The sequence below is a fragment of the Dryobates pubescens genome, chromosome 1, assembly GCF_014839835.1.
Source record: "Dryobates pubescens isolate bDryPub1 chromosome 1, bDryPub1.pri, whole genome shotgun sequence".
NCBI lineage: Eukaryota > Metazoa > Chordata > Aves > Piciformes > Picidae > Dryobates > Dryobates pubescens.
Genome location: NC_071612.1, coordinates 58,475,746 through 58,493,489, shown reverse-complemented (window position 1 = coordinate 58,493,489; position 17,744 = coordinate 58,475,746). Strand labels below are relative to the sequence as shown.

General features: G+C 48.7%; 1 protein-coding gene and 1 long non-coding RNA gene across 5 annotated transcripts in view; both read left to right on the top strand.

Annotated features, from left to right (window-relative positions):
• IQSEC1 (IQ motif and Sec7 domain ArfGEF 1) overlaps positions 1-17,744 on the top strand; it is a 539,967-nt gene that overhangs the window by 241,286 nt on the left and 280,937 nt on the right. The gene's annotated exons all lie outside the window — the stretch shown is intronic.
• On the top strand, positions 10,848-13,196 carry LOC128897656 (uncharacterized). Its single transcript, XR_008462515.1, has 3 exons — positions 10,848-10,889; positions 12,130-12,261; positions 12,847-13,196. It is a non-coding gene; the product is annotated as an uncharacterized LOC128897656 (long non-coding RNA).

Genomic DNA, 17,744 nt, shown 5'->3' with positions numbered 1-17,744 from the left:
CTCCCTTTATAATCTTCAACCATTTTGTGAAGGCCACAGATTAGAGAGGCAGAAGCTGAACTCAACAGGGCCAAGTGTCTATGGTACTGTGACCAGGGGAAGGAATACTTCTCCTCCACATTATTTAAATGCATTTCTTCTGCTGTCTTTAGGTGGTTAGCAAATCAATCCTATTTTGAGTGCAAAGTTGTGTTGGAGGCTGACTGAAGCTTCCAGACATACAGTTCAAAGAAAACAGACACACAAAGAAGACATTTGAACTTTTCCTGGCATGTTCCAGAGGAGTCAATGAATGGAATTACCATTTTAGCAGGTGACTGAAGGCACAAAATGCCACATATGGATCTCAGATTCTGCCAGCAGAAGGTGGATTTGCTCTGGGTAAAATTAGTATGCTGTGGCAGAGCTCTAAAGGCTGAGCCTCATCATTTATCAGGCTGCCTGGGCATCAGCCAGTGGGATCTGGAGGAACCAAAACTCTGAGTCAAGATACCTTTGAGTTTTAAAATTCAGAGCAGAGTCCAGACCTCATGTTTGCTTTGCAGTTGGTTGGGCAAAGAGCCTGTCCTTGAATGCCTGAAGAATGGCTGAAGTCTAACCTTCTGTGTTGTAGAGTTAGATGATGACTGGGCTGGAGCTTGAAGATCTTTTCCAACCAAAATGGTTCTGTCACTCTATGAATTGCACTCTTTGGCCAGCCGAGCTGTTCTTGTTGGGACACAGCAAGGAGATAGAGGAACTTAATTGCAAGCCTGCAGTTGAATGTTGTCATATTTTATCTGCCCCATACCTGCTGCTGTGACACACAGAGTGCCTGTGCTGCCTGATAAACCCCTGGCACTCCTTATTTGCTATCAAGGTGGCTGGACTCTTGCATTTCTACTGCACCTCTGAAATGAAACTCAAAGCTGCTGAGCTCCTAACCGCTCTTGTGCGATAGGTGAGTATTAACCTCAAGCACAGCTGAGCATCTGAGCTCATAGGGAGAGCTTTCTCTTTTCTTGCTTAGGTTTCCTGGAACCTAGGAAAGTCAGAGTAGGATGGATTCATGGCTTCAGAATTCTGGAGCCCCATGGATGCTTGTTGGAGTGGCTGTGTTCAAAATGCTTTATTGAGCAAAACTGAGGCTGTGTTCAGTTGGCTGAGTGGCTGTGTTCAAAATGCTTTACTGAGCAAAACTGAGGCCAGGGAGAGTTGTTCATAGCTTTGGTGGCTTATTCTCTGAAGGAAGAAATACTATTGATGAGAACAGAGAGATTTGTATGGGAAAACAAACGAAAAGAATGGTGGGAGAGGACTCTGGGATAGCCTCATACCAATTCCCTCCTTTTGCTTCTACTGAAAACACTCAGGTGTGCACAAAGCAGGAAGGAGCACTCTCGTCCCCCTCCCAATGTGAGGCTTTGGTGCAAAGCCCGGTACGAGTTACTGCCCTGCTGCTGTCAACTGGCTGGAGCAGCTGGGGTGAACATGGTGTGTTTCTCTTGTCAGATGACACAGCTTGTGCCTGTCCTAGCTGCTTTTAGCATGGTCCCTCAGTGTTTGCAGTAGCATTGGGGAGCAGCCAGGCAGAAAGGGACCTGGGGGGACTGGTTAACAGCAGCTGAACATGAGCCAGCAAAGTGCCCAGGTGGCCAAGAAGGCCAAGGGCATCCTGGCCTGCATCAGGAAGAGTGTGGCCAGCAGGAGCAGGGAAGTCATTGTGCCCTGTGCTCAGCACTGCTGAGGCCCCACCTTGAGTCCTGTGTCCAGTTCTGGACCCCTCAATTTAAGAAGGACATTGAGACACTTGAACATGTCCAGAAGCTGGGGAGGGGTCTGGAGCACAGCTCTGTGAGGAGAGGCTGAGGAGCTGAGGGTGTTTAGCCTGGAGGAGGCTCAGGGGAGACCTTTTTGCTCTTTCCAACTCCCTGAAAGGATGTTGTAGCCAGGTGGGGGTTGGTCTCTTCTCCCAGGCAGCCAGCACCAAAACAAGAGGACACAGTCTCAAGCTGTGCCAGGGGAAGTTTAGGCTGGAGGTGAGGAGAAAGTTCTTCCCAGCAAGAGAGATTGGCCACTGGGATGTGCTGCCCAGGGAGGTGGTGGAGTCACCATCCCTGGAGGTGTTAAAGAGGGGATTGGATGTGGCACTTGGTGCCATGGTTTAGTTGTCAGGAGGTGTTGGGTATTAGGTAATAAGTTGGACTTGATGATCTCTGAGGTCTTTTCCAGCCTGGTTGATTCTGTGATTCTGTGATTGATCCATCTCTCCAAGTGATTTGAAGGTGCCCCTCAGTTCCTATCAGTGTGCTGTGAGGCTTTAGCAGGGTATGTCCCACAATGGCAATCTGCCTCCTGACTGAATTGTCTTGCACTTCTATTTCCAACAGCTCAAGTCCTTTACAGGAGTTACCATGAGTTGCTATCTTTAACCAGGAAATCCAGCTCATCTTGGCAGTGCAGTTGCTGACACACTGTTGGCAGCAGGAGTGGGAACAGGCTGACCTTGTTGGGTTTTTTGCCTCCAAAGGATTAGTAACTGACTCCTTTCTGAGCAAAGCCTGGCTTTATTTTTGCTTAACCACCCTGCTTAATCTCGTAAGAAAGTGACCTCACAGGATTCACTTTAAGCCTCAGGGGACGCAGAAGAACTCAAATCAATCTCCTGAAGCTTTTGTCAACATGCCAAGCATAAGATGAGGTGGGGGGAAAGGGTGCATGTGGATACATGGACACATTCTCTGTTCACGCTCAGTTTGGATGCTGCAGGTTCCATGAGGATTTGCATTGAATGGCTCTTTCCTCCCTGTGTGCATGCTCTAAGGATTCTAGAGCTGGACAGTTGTGGTGCCCCTAGTACAAGAAGAATTTCAGACTGTTGGAGCAGGTCCAGAGAAGGTCACAAAAATTATCAGAGGGCTGGAGAACCTCCCATGGGGGAGAGGCTAAAGGATTAGGGCCTGCTCAGCCTGGAGAAGAGAATGCTTCAGGGAGACCTTAGAGCAGTCTTCCACTACCTGAGGGGGGCTACAGGAGAGCTGGGGAGGGACTTTCGACAACAGCTGGGTGTGACAGGATGAGGGACAATGGCTTTGAGCTGGGAGAGGGGAGACAGAGACTGGAGATCAGGAAGAAACTCTTGGCAGTGAGGGTGGTGAGACACTGGAACAGGTTGCCCAGGGAGGATGTGGGTGCTCCCTCTCCTGGAGGTCAGGTTGAATGGAGCCTTGAGCAATCTGGTGTGGTGGAAGGTGTCCCTGCCTGTGGCGGGAGGGTTGAACTAGATGATCTTTAAAGTCCTTTCCAGCCCAAACCATACTCTCAGTCTATGAAATCCCCACTCATTCTTTTGTGATTCCCTGGAAGAATGCTGTGTCTTCAGAAACTCCATCAGGTGGTTTTGTCATGGAGGACTTCTGCCGCTAAACCTTGCTCGGTGTTTCCAGGCACAATCACCCAACATGCTGCCAAGTGTCCTGCGTGTGGCCTACAGGTTTCCTAAGCTTTCCTTTGGATATGGGACCCTTGTCTTGTTTGACAGCTTTCCTTGGGCTTTTTGATGGAACAATCTGAATGGAATGGCCTGGGGTGCAGAACAGCTTTGTGTGTCGTAAGGCTTCTTAGGGCTGGTTTTGCTTACCCTGCTTCCAAAAAATGGCAGCAATTACAATGGTATTGCACACTTCAGGCTGTCACTGGCAACCTTGGGTGAAACAGCTTGGGTGAAACAACTTGGGTGAAACAGCTTGGGTGAGACAACTTGGGTGAAACTTGGGTTCCTTCCAATTTCCAGCTGGCATGTTGCAATGTGTCTATAATTGCTGGGCTTGAAGATGATGTCCATGCTCATCGCATTGTTCCTCCTCTTGTCTAAGCTCTGTGTTTGCAATTCCATTAGCAACCCAACAGCTTGACTGGTGCAGAGTAACATGCAAGCCTGAAGCTTCATTTCCATAGGGACCTCAACCCTCAGCCTTGGGCTTTTGCCTCTGGCCCCCAGGGCAAGGCAAAGCCTTAAATTGGCATTTTGACTTAATCTCCGATCCTGCATCGCCACACTCGATCACTGCCATTCTTGAGGTGTATGTTTCAGCCAGGGGATGATTCCCCTTGTTATTTCCTGGGATTCTGAACTGACAGCTGCATGGCAAATGCCATTCCAAGTTGTGAGTTTCAGCTCTACCTAGCAGCACTTGCCCTTTTTTCTCCTGTCCCCCCCTGAAAGGCCCCCTTCTAAACACTTGGTGTTTGACTGTGTGTTTCTCCTTGTGTCGTAGGTCTTTAAATACTCTGCACCAGTTTTGCTGTCCAGCTCCATTGTACCATACCCAGCTAGCTGTCCCTGCCACACACTCAGAGTACAGGTAAGAGTAGAGATGGTCCACCCACGTTTTATCTTTGAAGATGGTGCAATCCAGTATGAGAGAAGGAACAGCAGCTTAAGGCTGGAAGGAAGAAAACCATATCAGACACATTTAGCATCTCAGAACAGTTCTAACCTCTTAGGCACCCTTAAATTATCTTGTGCTTTAAGAGGCACATCCCTCAGACTCTTCCAAAGGTAGGAGGAAGCTAGTTGCAGGTTTAGTTCTCACATACCAAACAGATGGAAGTGTTGGTATAGTTTACACAGGATATTGGTGCTGCTCTGAGCCTCTCTTTTGTTAAGCCCTGTCTATTTCGTGTGACACAAGCCATCTGTTGTGGCACTCTGAGGGTTAAAGGCATGGCCCTGCAAAAGGCTCAGCAGCACCTTTGGATTTGGATGGACTGAAGGGATGCAGACCCTTGGTGGGAAGCTGAGTCTGCCCTGAATAGATCCAAAGCAGGCATTTCCCAGCCAACAATGCTGCATTTCCCATAGGTGGCTCTACTCTGGGTTGCCCACGTTCCCTTAGATCAAATGTGGAGAGCAGTGATTACACATCTTAGTGCCGCTCATTGCCAGGGCCAGAGTGTAGCAGCCACCTCCTAGAAGCCAGCTGATCACAGGGACTAGAAATGGTAAAACTCTCCAGAAATTGTGCATGCCATGGGCAAAATTGCCTTTAGCTTTCACTTCCCCTCTTAGTGATTAAAGTAGTGACAATTGCCAGCTCATGAATAACACTAAGATTGCAAGATTGGAAGTCTGGTGCTGAAAAATCCAATCACTTTGCACTGGTCATAAGGAAAGACAAAAACCAAGCCATGGATCCTAAATCTGTAAATGCATAAACATGTTTCTGATTTGAATCTTTCACTTCTCAGTTGTCTCTAACCTTGCATGCTTGGAGCCATCCTGTCAGTTCATGTTGCAGCATCCATTTGTGTGTTGGGTTTATTCCCTCCCACCCCAGCTCTTCGTTTTATTCGATGGTGTGAGATCCATAGTTGGGTTGTGAGACAACTTAGTATTCCTTCAGTGAGGAGCAAGGCTTGAGCACTGCTGAGTTCCCTGCTTGCTTTTTAATGAGGCTTTTGTTTTCCCTTTGTCCTTAGTTTATAGTGCTTCAGTTTACAGGACCTCTTAAGAGATAGAAGGCCATTTAGAATCATAGAATTGTCAGGGCTGGAAGGAACCAGCCAGTTCCAACCCCCCTGCCATGGCCAGGGACACCTCACACTACAGCAGGTTGCTCACAGCCACATTCAGCCTGGCTGCAAAAACCTCCAGGCATGAGGCTTCCACCACCTCCCTGGGCAACCTGTGCCAGTCTCTCACCACCCTCATGGGCAACAACTTCTTCCTAACATCCAATCTGAATCTCCCCATTTCTAGTTCTGCTCCATCCCCCCCAGTCCTATCACTCCCTGACACCCTCAAAAGTCCCTCCCCAGCTTTCTTGGAGCCCCCTTCAGATACTGGGAGGCCACAAGAAGGTCTCCTGGGAGCCTTCTCTTCTCCAGACTGCACAACCCCAACTCCCTCAGTCTGTCCTCAGAGCAGAGCAGCTCCAGCCCTCTGCTCATCCTTGTGGCCCTTCTCTGGACACCTTCCAGCACCTCCAGATCCTTCCTGGAACAGAGGCTCCAGAACTGGACACAGTGCTCCAGGTGGGGTCTGAGCAGAGCAGAGTAGAGAGGGAGAATCCCCTCCTTGGCCCTGCTGGCTATGCTTCTTTCTTGACTATTTCAATATCTTACTCCACATAGGTTACTACTTTGGTAGTGCTTCTTCTGGAATTAAAACTCAGAGCAGCATCACTTGCTGCTTAAAAAACTCCTAACCTGCTCTGCTTTGTGGGGTTGGTTTTGTGTTTTCTGTCTTTGTGCAGTAAAAAAATGAACACCCCAAAGGTGGCTGGATCTGTTAACTGTGTAAAGCTTGTAGAAGAGCTATTGCATAAAGTAAGATGGAGGTGTGGGTGATGCCCAGACACATGCTGTAAGACCTTCAGCTTTTGTTTGAGGCTTGGGGTGTGTGAAGGTCTCCTCATTATTGGTTTGCTCTCAAGGAAGCTTAGGTCTCCCTCTCCAACTGTGTGTGCATACATTGCCATAACTCAGCTAGAATGGGTGGAGATTGAGGAGCTTCCAACAATCCAGCACGTGGCAGTGTCACTCATATTCCCCTAACAGTAGCTGAGCAATCTGGGTTGGTCACTACCTGCCTGCTAGGACATTGAACCTGCTCTCCATCTCACTCACCTCTTAACCAGGCTAACCTGCCTAGCTCCACCTGCAGCACATTGTCTGTGCTGACCTCCTTTTCCCTTATGGGTGATTAGGTAAGGGAGTTCGGGGATTAGATATGGCCTTGTTCTCCTCTTACCTTCTTCCCTCAGCCCAACACACTTTACCTGGGAGTAACCTCCCTTCTGTCACCACTTATGAAACCTTCTCTGGAGTGTCTGGCTTTTCAAAAGGCATCAGGATGCTGGGGCAGGTCCAGCAAGGGGCCACCAAGGCATCCAAGGGTCAGAGCACCTGACAGGTGAGGAGAGGCTGAGAGAATGGGGTTGGTCAGCCTGGAGAAGTCAAGTCTCAGAGCTGGTATCTTCAGCTCCTTAATAGATGACTCCAAGTCAAAGTTTCTGGTCACAATTTTATTGGCAATAAAGACCATTAAAAGGCAATAAAGTGCAATAAAAGCAAAACAACCAGTATATTCATAACATGCAGCCAGCCTCTTCGAGGACAGGACAGGAGAAGAGGCAACAAAACCAGTCAGGAAAACTCCAATTAGATACCAGGTGGGGAGAGGGGAATTTCACCATGAGCATGGTTAGACACTGGAGCAGAAGCCATCAGAGGAGGTGGTATCTGTCTTCTGCAATACCACTTCAACTGGACAGTGCCCTGAGCAACTTGATGGCAGCAATGCTCCAAGCAGGGAACTGGACTAAGGATACTTCCAGAAGTTCCTTCTGTCACAAGTGTTCCTATGGCCCTGAAGCACTCTGATCTTGGCAAGGAGAAAAGAACTGCAAGTTGGTGCTGTAGAACAGTCTCAAGCACTGCAGTGATGTCAGTGCTGTCCCAGGCAGTGGCACACACAAATGTGGTGGACACACACAAATTCCTCATGTCAGGACCTGGTCTGGTTTCCCCATGAGTTAAATTTCTGAAGCTGCTGTGTGTCCAAGCTGTTGCAGCTTGACATCACTGTAATATCCTGCTGAAGTTCAAGTTATCCTCCTGGGTTTGTGTCTGACCTGGCTGTGGGAATCCTCATGCTGTTGCATAAGGAAGGGATGGTGCCCTTGGGCTCTGCACTGGGGAGGCCACACCTTGAGTACAGGGTTCAGTTTTGAGCCCCTCACTCTAAGAAGGATATTGAGGGCCTGGAGAGGGTTCAGAGAAAGATGACAAAGCTGGGGAAGGGTCTGGAGAACAGGGCTGGTGAGGAGCAGCTGGGGGAGCTGGGGTTGGTTAGTCTGCAGAAGAGGAGGCTGTAGGGAGACCTCATTGCTCTCTACCACTCCCTGAAAGGTGGCCGGAGTGAAGCCATTATTGGCCTCTTCTCCCAAGTAACTAACAACAGGACAAGAGGAAATGGCCTGAAATTGTGCCAGGGGAGGGTTAGTTTGCAGATTAGAACAAATTCTTTGCTACAAGAGTGGTCAGGGATTGGGACAGGCTGCCCAGAGAGGTGGCGGAGTCACTGTCCCTGGAGGTGTTCAAGAACCCTTTGGGCATGGCCCTTGGGCACATGGCCTGGTGCTCATGGAGGTGTCGGGCAGAAGGCTGGGCTTGATCTCAGAGGGCTTTTCCAACCTTCCTGATTCTGTGTGAATGAAAATCAGCTGCTAGAGCACTAACCAGTTGGGCTTTAAAATTGCCAGATGCATTAATAGCATTAAACTTAGCTTTTTAGTCTTCCCATTTGTTGATTTATAAATAGGAGCCATTAGAAAGCCAGCTCCCCAGAATGGATGCTCCAGCCTGCCTGCAGTCTTGAGGCTTTATTTAGAAGGTACACAGAGGGATTAATTGTTGCAGCCCAGAATTAAAAATTCAATTTGCTCTGAAAGAAGCAATTAATGGCTGCACTAGGGTGAAATCTGGAGCATCTCTGATTTTGCTGGATGGGTTTTTATTCACTCCAGCAGCTTTATTCCTAGTTGAGCCGAGCACTGGCGTCTGTTTTGAATTGTTAATAGGGGAATAATGCATTTTTAATAACTGCTGCTCTTGCAGTAATCCCCTGCTTGCTCATTTTACAGTGCTCAAAAACAGGCAGAAATGCAACACATTGTCCTGTTGTGAGAAAAGCCTTGGGAAGCCTGAGGGTGGAGTGTACCTCCAGGTTGACACTGTTCCACTTAGGCCAGATGCCTGCTGTGGGCTTTCTTTGCGGTTTATTTTGGTTTGGACATTAAGAGGGAAAATAATGGTAATGATAATGATCATAGAATCATAGAGTCATAGAGTCAACCAGGTGGGAAAAGACCTCAGAGATCATCAAGTCCAACCTGTCACCCAAGACATCATGAGTACTAAACCATGGCTCCAAGTGCCACATCCAATCCCCTCTTGAACACCTCCAGGAATGGTGACTCTACCACTTCCCTGTGCAGCACATCCCAGTGGCAAATCTCTCTTGCTGGGAAGAACTTTCTCCTCACCTCCAGCCTAAACTTTCCCTGGCACAGCTTGAGACTGTGTCCTCTTGTTCTGGTGCTGGCTGCCTGGGAGAAGAGACCAACCCCCACCTGGCTACAACCTCCCTGCAGGGAGTTGGAGAGAGCAAGAAGGTCTCCCCTGAGCCTCCTCTTCTCCAGGCTAAGCAACCCCAGCTCCCTCAGCCTCTCCTCACAGGGCTGTGCTCCAGACCCCTCCCCAGCTTTGTTGCCCTTCTCTGGGCAACGTTCAAGAGTCTCAATGTCCTTCTTAAACTGAGGGGCCCAGAACTGGACACAGGACTCAAGGTGTGGCCTCAGCAGTGCTGAGCACAGGGCAGAATGACCTCCCTGCTCCTGCTGGCCACACTCTTCCTGATGCAGGCCAGGATGCCATTGGCCTTCTTGGCCACCTGGGCACACTGCTGCTGGTGATAATAATGATGATAATGATAATAACAGTAATAATAACATTAATAATAATAATAATGATAACATGAGGAGAAACCTTTCTCCTGTGCTGCACAGAGAAGTGCTGGAGTTGTCTTCTGTAGAGATTCCAAACCCCCCTGGCCATTGTGATTGTGGGCAAGCTGCTGTGGGTGCCCTGCTTTGGCAGGGGGATGGAGTGCCCAGCACTCCCTTCCAGCCCTACCAGTCTGTGATTCTTTGACTGCCTTTGCCTCCCTGCCTCCCAAAGCAGAGCCTTCATAACCAGCATACTCTCCTTTGAAGCACCATGAGATGCTCTGCATTTGTTGTTGGTCACTTGAATGCAGATTTTTATCTCTGGTGTGAAGGGCAGAGTAAAGGAGGTGGTGGGGATGGAGAGGCTTCCAAATGGTCCTGACTCCATGTAGTCTTTCACCTGAGTTGCTGAGCCTCATGCACGCTGTGGCCTGCGTTATCTCAGTGGCTTTGCATATGAGCAAAGCCAAGCTCAGAGATGGGCCAGAGAAAGTAGATAATCATCTGTTTCTTCTTTGAAGAACAGCCTGTTCCCAGCATTTCATGAGCACATCATCTAAACAAGTCTCAAGTCAGTACCTCAGCCTCTCCATTCAGGTGCTAGATCCCTTACAGTGACAACCTGCACCCGCTGTTGTGCACCTGACAGCCGTCCACATGGAGTCTATCACATCAACCTTCAAGCTGTCTGCGCCACACCTGACCGTGCAGGTTTCATTGGCAGTCTGAGGAGGGCTCACCAGCCCAGCTTTGGAGAAGGCTTCCCACTCTGCAGAGATTAGGCGGTTGGGTTGGTTGGTTTGGGTGGGTTTATTCCCCAATGCTGCTGTAGCTGTCAGTGCTTCAGGCTTCGGTGTGAGGAGTGTTAGAGGAGAAATGGATCCGTCAGGAAGATGCCTTGCTTGGGAATACAAAGCCTTATTCCTATCTGAGTTATGGCATGGCTATGGAATAGGCTGGGGCATGCAGCTGCAGCTGTGGGCAGGTTTGCTCACCGCTCACAGCTCAGCATCCTTCCATCTGCTGTGTTTATTCCTCACCCTGATTTCCGTGTTCTGATGTGCATGAAGTGTTGGCCCTCACCCATTCCTTGCTCCCTCCGCTTCACCTTCCATCCTCCTAAGATTAAATCAGATGTCCTTACCATGCTCAGAAGACCATTCTCAAAAGTCTGAAGCTAGAGATTTTTCTTTCCTTTTTGTTTTGTTTTCTTTTTCTTTTCCCCAGTGATCCCTGTGAAAACAAAATGCTAATGCAAAGGAAGTTGTAGTGCCAGAGAAATCCCATCATTTACTTGCAGTCTCTACCTGCTTAAGGTTTAATCAGCAGCCTCTGGGAGGTAAAAAAAACATTACTGTACTTCTGTGAAGTCTTATTGTGGAATCTTTGTTTCACCAGGTAATGTTGGCTTCCATGCAACAGACCACTACATGACTCATGGTAGAAGGGTTGATTGTGGTAGTTGGGTTTCTTTTGCCTGAGGCATTGGTGGGCATCGTGGCTGTTTTGTGACCATAACTGGTTAACACAGAAGCTTAGCATGCCCTGATGTCTAGCTGAGAGATGCTTCAAGATGGTGCAGTAGAGTGGTTTGGTTTCTCAGAGGTTGTTTTCCCAAGAGCCCAGGGGGAATTCTTGCATGGCAAGTCAGGGAAAACTGGGAGCTTTGTGCTTAGATTCCTGAAAGTCAAACCCACCAATTTAGAGCTAAATATGATTCTTTACAACTCTCTGTTTGGCTTTTGCCACTGATGAGCTCTGTACTATGTCCCAGGCTTAGACACATAGAACATATTTCACATGTCCTTCATACATGTCCTTCTATAAGGACATCCCCCTGCAGCAAACTCCTTGGGCCTGTCAATGATGAGGCACAAGTGAAGCTGTAACAGCAGAAGCTGTACTCAGAATCCTTTGCACTATTGATACAACTATTTATTAATGTTTTATAGAATGGTCCTGCCTGGAAGGGACCTCCAAAGATCACCCAGTCTGACCTCCCCACAGTCAGCAGGGACAGTCAGCAGGGACATCCCCAACTAGATCAGGTTGCCCAGGGCTTTGTCGAGCCTCACCTTGAATATCTCCAAGGAAGGGACATCAACCTTTCTGTTTCTACCAAAATCTGTTTGGAACATGATATTATTTCTAACTGAAGAGCAACTGCCTGGCTGTATAGCTTAGCACATCTAAGCACTGTCACCTCTCTTTACCAGACTGAGAGATGTAAAAGCTAGACGAGAGTGAAAGCAGCGTAGCTCTGCCCAGCCAGACGCAACGTGCGGCTGAGCGGAGCAAACCCAGCCCAGGCTCTGACCAGATCATGTCCTCTGTGCCAAGGCACTGTGAGGCTCAGATGGTTACATAAGGCATCTGTGTTGGAACCCTATGGCAAAGGAAAGCTGGCATAGTTATTATAGTAAGACTTGTAATTTTCCACTTGATGCCTCGGTGATGCAGCCAGGCAGAACCGGGGAGCTGTGTTCCTGCCCAGCAAGCCGTTGGATAGCAAGCAGGAGCTGGCAGAGAGAGTGGTGTGGAATTTACTATTTGTTTGGGGGTTTTCTTGGGTGGTTTTTTTTTTTTGTTTTCTTCTTCTTCCTTCATTGTGTTGTTCCTTTCCATCCTCCTCCTCTAGCTTCTTATTTGGTTTAAAGGAAGTGCCCACTCGTGGTTGTGTTACTGGTAAAGAAGTGACCTCGTGCGAGCTTCCTGCCAAGCCAGCACCCCTTCCTCCACCTGCCATAAAGCACATTCTAGCATTACAGATGTAGGTATTCCAAACTGCTGCTTTCTGCCTTCTGGTTTGTAGCACCATTCATGATGCTGGCAACTCTGCATGGAAACAGAGTTCTTCTGTCTGCTGTAAGAGGAGGTGGGAGGGGGAGGAGTAAAAAGCTGCAAGTCTGCTGCTCATGAGTGTTTCTGTATGCAAAGCACCAGCAGAGGGGGAGAGCAGCTCTTCTGCATCGCCAGTGGAACGTGGGCAGTGAAATTACCTGGGGGGAAGTTTCTTTTAAGCACGTTAAAAACACAGAAGGCTGGGGATGTGTGTGACTGCCTAATGCCGCTTTTCCTGTGGGGAAAGCGGAAATTGCCCTTTCAAAAGGGCTTTTGCCTCAAGAGCTTAACTCTGAAGTGCTGACCCGGGCTCATTTGGTTGCTGCTCGTTGCTGTCTCAGAGTCTGAATGGGTGAAGCAGATGGTACCTACACACGAGTTGCTCTATCTGTGGATTTAAAAGCAAAACAAACAAACAAAAATACTCAAATCTCAAGCATAATTTTCCTAATGCTCTTCCCTATGATTCTGTTCCTTCTGTCTCTCTTCTTTCTTGCCCCCCCTTCCTTGGCAGGGAAGATAATGTTCTGCACCAGTTCTGCTGTCCGCCTTCGGGGTCTAGTAGTCCATCCTCAAGATAACAGCGGAGCTCGGGGTCGCTAAGTGTGCAGGCAGTGCCACATCTGTATAGTCCATCTCTCCTCTCCTCTTACTGGTGTGTATGGGACTGGCACTTGCATGGATGCCCTGGGAGTCTGGTGCGGGTCGAGGCTGAGTTGCTCAGGATGGCACAGCGATGCTTGGTCATCTCCTCTCCTTGCTTTTCTACAGCTCTCTTCCTCCTGCCCACTGTTGAAAACACAACCAAACTGTAACCAAACACATCAAGTGCACAGTTGATTTGGAACTGAAATAAACAGTACCATAAGCCTCAGAGTGTACTGTCCCTTTTGTTACTGTATGTCCGTTCTGTGGAGGGTACACACCCATGGGATTTCTTCTCCCCCACACATCAAGGACAAGGGGAGGGAAGGGAGCTCTTTCTTAGAGCCTCTGTGAAGCTGGGTTTACTGCTCTCAGTCCTTGAAGTTTGTTCTGAGCTTGGACAATCACCAACAGGAGATACTATGAAAGGCACTGTGTAGAGGTGAAGCTTTCTTTGCTGTTTGGTTCTTCTGAGGAAGCAGCACGTTCCTGGTGTCACAGCAGATTGCTCTAGCTGGGAAGCTTTGCATTGCTGGCTGCTTTGAGCTCTGTCTGCTCATTTTGCTTGCCTGTGTTGGTGAAAGTCTTGTGTTAAGCTATTGGGGCTGTTCAGTCTGGAGAAGAGTAGGCTCCCAGGAGACCTTCTTGTGGCCTTCCGGTATCTGAAGGGGGCTCCAAGAAAGCTGGGGAGGGACTTTTTGGGGTATCAGGGAGTGATAGGACTGGGGGGAATAGAAAAAACTAGAAATGGGTAGATTCAGATTGGATGTCAGGAAGAAGTTCTTCTCCATGAGGGTGGTGAGAGACTGGCACAGGTTGCCCAGGGAGCTGGTGGCAGCCTCCTGCCTGGAGGTTTGTGCAGCCAGGCTGGATGTGGCTGTGAGCAACCTGCTGTAGTGTGAGGTGTCCCTGCCCATGGCAGGGGGGTTGGAACTGGCTGATCCTTAAGGTCCCTTCCAGCCCTGACAATTCTATGATTCTATTCTAAGCATTAGCCAAAGCATGAGATCATTACTCATCTATTTCTGTCAACTAACTGCAGAAAATACTTCTCTCTAAGCTGTGTCAAGATGGTCACCCAAGGAATGGAGGTGTAAGGGCCTGGCCCTCTCACTGCAACCAGCTGAACATGACCATGTCCATGGGTAGCTAAGGATAGTCCAAGTTACCATTGCCCAAGAGGCACTTTGTTGATTCCATCTTTTCAGGCACTTCTTGTGGCTCTAAAATAATGGGAGAGTTTCTACAGGTTGGATCTTCCACATAGGAACATCCCCAGCAGAGCTATCAGGAGACAGAAGTTCTGTGAGGGGGCATTTGCTAACCTGCAGACAGCACGTAAGAAAAAAGCCCTTGTGGGGGAAAAGCAGAGACTCCTAAGCCTGTTGTTGCTCTCACAAGTTTAAATACTGCTCCAAACTGTCTGGAGCTCGCATGAAGGCTGAGGTGGTTGGGTGTGGGGTGAAAAGCTGCTGTTTGGTTGTAGTCATATGTGGCTTTCAGGATGGGATGAGAGAACAGAGCCACTGAGAAGCTGAGGGGACAGGGAACATCTCTCATGTGAGGAAAGGCTGAGAGAGCTGGGGCTGTTTAGCCTGGAGAAGAGGAAGCTGAGGGAGGATCTTATTAATGCTTACAAATATCTAAGGGGTGGGTGTCAGGAGGATGGGACCAGACTCCTCTCAGTGGTCCCCAGTGACAGGACAAGAGGTAATGGGCATAAACTTGAGCATAGTAAGTTCCATCTAAACATGAGGAGGAACTTTGAGATTAGAAGGGCACTGGAGCAGGCTGCCAAGAGAGGTGGTGGAGACTTTCAAGGATCATCTGGATGCATTCCAGTGTGATCTGCTTTAGGTGATCCTGCTTTGCCAGGGGGGTTGGACTGGATGATCTCCAGAGGTCCCTTCCAAGCCCTACTGCTCTGTGATTCTGTGAAAAGCTTCCCCTGTCGTGAAGATCAGTTTCCCAGTTCATTTTCCCTTGGCAGGTGAACCAAGATCAACCAGGTTCACAAGTGACAGGACAAGGGGAAATAGCCTCCAGTTGCACCAGGGGAAGTTGAGGGTGAAGAATTTCTTCACTGAAAGGGTTTCTCAGGCATTGGACCAGGCTGCCCAGGGAGGTGGTGGAGTGCCCATCCCTGGAGGTGTTGAAGAGTCTGTAGATGTAGTGCTTAGAGTTATTGCTTAGTCAAGGACCTGTCAGTGTCAGGCTAAAGGTCTTTGCCAATCCAGGCAATTCTGTGCCTCTGAGAAGGGCCTAAACCAGCTGCATGATCTCCCAAGGTCCCTTCCAACCCCTCTTATTCTGGGGACTGTGACAGTCATCAGGATCAAGAAGGGATGAGACTCATCCTGTGTAATGTGGTTTCTTGCAGCCCTGAAGAAATCCATATGAAAACCAGAATGCAGCTTATTTGCTTTTCAGTTAGGCTTGGCCTACTGTTTCTGTCTTTCCTGTTAAAAGTTTTCTTGTGCTTGTGAAGCTTCCTAGGCCTGAGGAAGAACCTGCTTGCAGAAGGCTCATCTGCCTTCATGGTTTTGCAAGTTTGTCTGCGACCCTTGTTCTGACAGCAGACTGGAAACACTACGTGGCTGCTGCTTCTGCTTGGTATTCAATGTTCCTTAGCCTCCTGCTTCTCAGTCTCTGGGCATTGCTCTGGGAAGAAATTTGCATTGATTCTAAATTATGTGTGAGAAGAATGGTGCAGTAGGTTCCTGCAGCCTGTGATATGTAGGGGGGTTGGGAACTAGATGATCCTTGTGGTCCCTTCCAACCCTGACTGATTCTGTGATACTATGAAGTGCTCGGAGGTTTGCTGGGCAGGGTAAAACAGGGAAAGGTTGGAGGTGCTGCTCACAGTTTTTGGCCTTTCACTGCTCTGCTGAAGAGTCTCTCAGAGTTGCTTCCCAAAGATAGAACCAGTAGGGATTTCTGATATTTTGACTTGCTTATCTCACTCCCCAGTGTAAACAGTAATTAACTCTCTCTGCTCAGTGTGCTGCGCTGAAGCACTGTAATTATTCCCTTCCACAGGGTAGGGTTTGTCCAATCTTTCAATAAGTCTCTTTTCTGTGCTTGTGTGGAGGGGAACAAAGACAGTCGACTGTGTGAGCATGAAAATGAAAGCCACCAGCTCTAGGTGCCAGGCCTCTTGCCTTGGATAGGCAGCAGCTGATTACCCTCAATGGTTGTAGTTAATGATGTGTCTCGGGAGAAAATTAAGTCAGGAACTGATCAGTGTTATTAGCCCTCACAGGACACTCTCAGGGGTTGTTTTCTACCCAGTGCTTTTCCAGTGAAAGGAAAATAGTGTCATTAGAAGGTGCTGGCAGCTGAAGGGATTGGAGTGGGTACCCGTCCTGTCGTCACATCCTGGCATTTGCTCTTCGTGGAGCAAACAGAGAGGCTGACCTTCTCTGATGGCAGTGGGAGGCAGAAGTAAACATCTACCAGTTCAAATAAATCATGGCTGGCTAAATAAAACCTGCTGTGAATCTCAGGGGTAAGCACTAGAGCCTAGTTGGGGTTCTTGAGGACTTGTCAGGGGTAGGATAATAGAATGGAATTAACCAGGTTGGAAAAGACCTCAGAGATCATCAAGTCCAACCTCTCACCCAACACCATCTAATCAACTAAACCATGGCACCAAGTGCCTCAGCCAGTCTCCTCTTAAACACCTCCAGGGATGGTGACTCCACCACCTCCCTGGGCAGCACATGCCAATGGCCAGTCTCTCCCTCTGGGAAGAACTTCTTCCTAACATCCAGCCTAAACCTCCCCTGGCACAGTTTGAGACTGTGTCTTCTTGTTCTGGTGCTGGCTGCCTGGGAGAAGAGACCAACCCCCACCTGGCTACAACCTCCCTTCAGGGAGCTGGAGAGAGCAAGAAGGTCTCCCCTGAGCCTCCTCTTTGCCAGGCTAAGTGATGGGACTCCAATCCAGGCATTTCTGTGGTACTCTTTTACTTAAGCAGGTTTTGGAAGTTTTTTGACCTGGACCTCATTATAAAGCAGCCACAGGCACCAGTGTCAAAAGGTCTGGAGAACAGGGCTGGTGAGGATCAACTGAGGGAGCTGGGCTTGTTTAGCCTGGGGAAGAGGAGTCTGAGGGGAGACCTCATTGCTCTCTACAACTCCCTGAAAGGAGATTGCAGTGAGGTGGAGGGTTGGTCTCTTCTCCCTAGTCTCAGGTGATAGGAGAGGAAATGGCCTCAAATTGTGCCAGGGGAGGGTTAGGTTGGAGAGTAGGAAAAATTTCTTTGCTGCAAGAGTGGTCAGGGATGGAATAGGCTGCCCAGGAGGTCGTGAAGTGTTCAAAAAAAGGGTGGAAATGGCACTCTGGGACATGTTCTAATGGCAGTGGTTGTGTTGAGTTGATTGTTGGACTCAATGTCTCTTAGAGGTCTTTCCCAGCTCTGTAATTCTGAGTCTGTGTCCTTTCTCTCCTGATGCCCAGATCAATTGGTGCTGGTTTTGTGAAGTCTGTCATACTCTCCATTCCACTATGGAAGGTGGAGTAGCAATGAGATTTCTTTCATATTTCTACAGACCTAATTTCTTCACTGAGGAGCACAAAGGACTGGGGAAAAGCTCTTGGTTTGGGAGAATTCCCTTTGGGAATTTCACTTACCAGGATCAGGCTATTTTGTCTTTCTCCTGCAGTGCAGAGTTTCCCCTTGCAAGTGTGTTCAGCTATGACATCCTTTTGGCAAAGTTGGGGGGCTGAAGCTTCAGTTTTGCAGAGCAGCCACTGCCTTGCTGC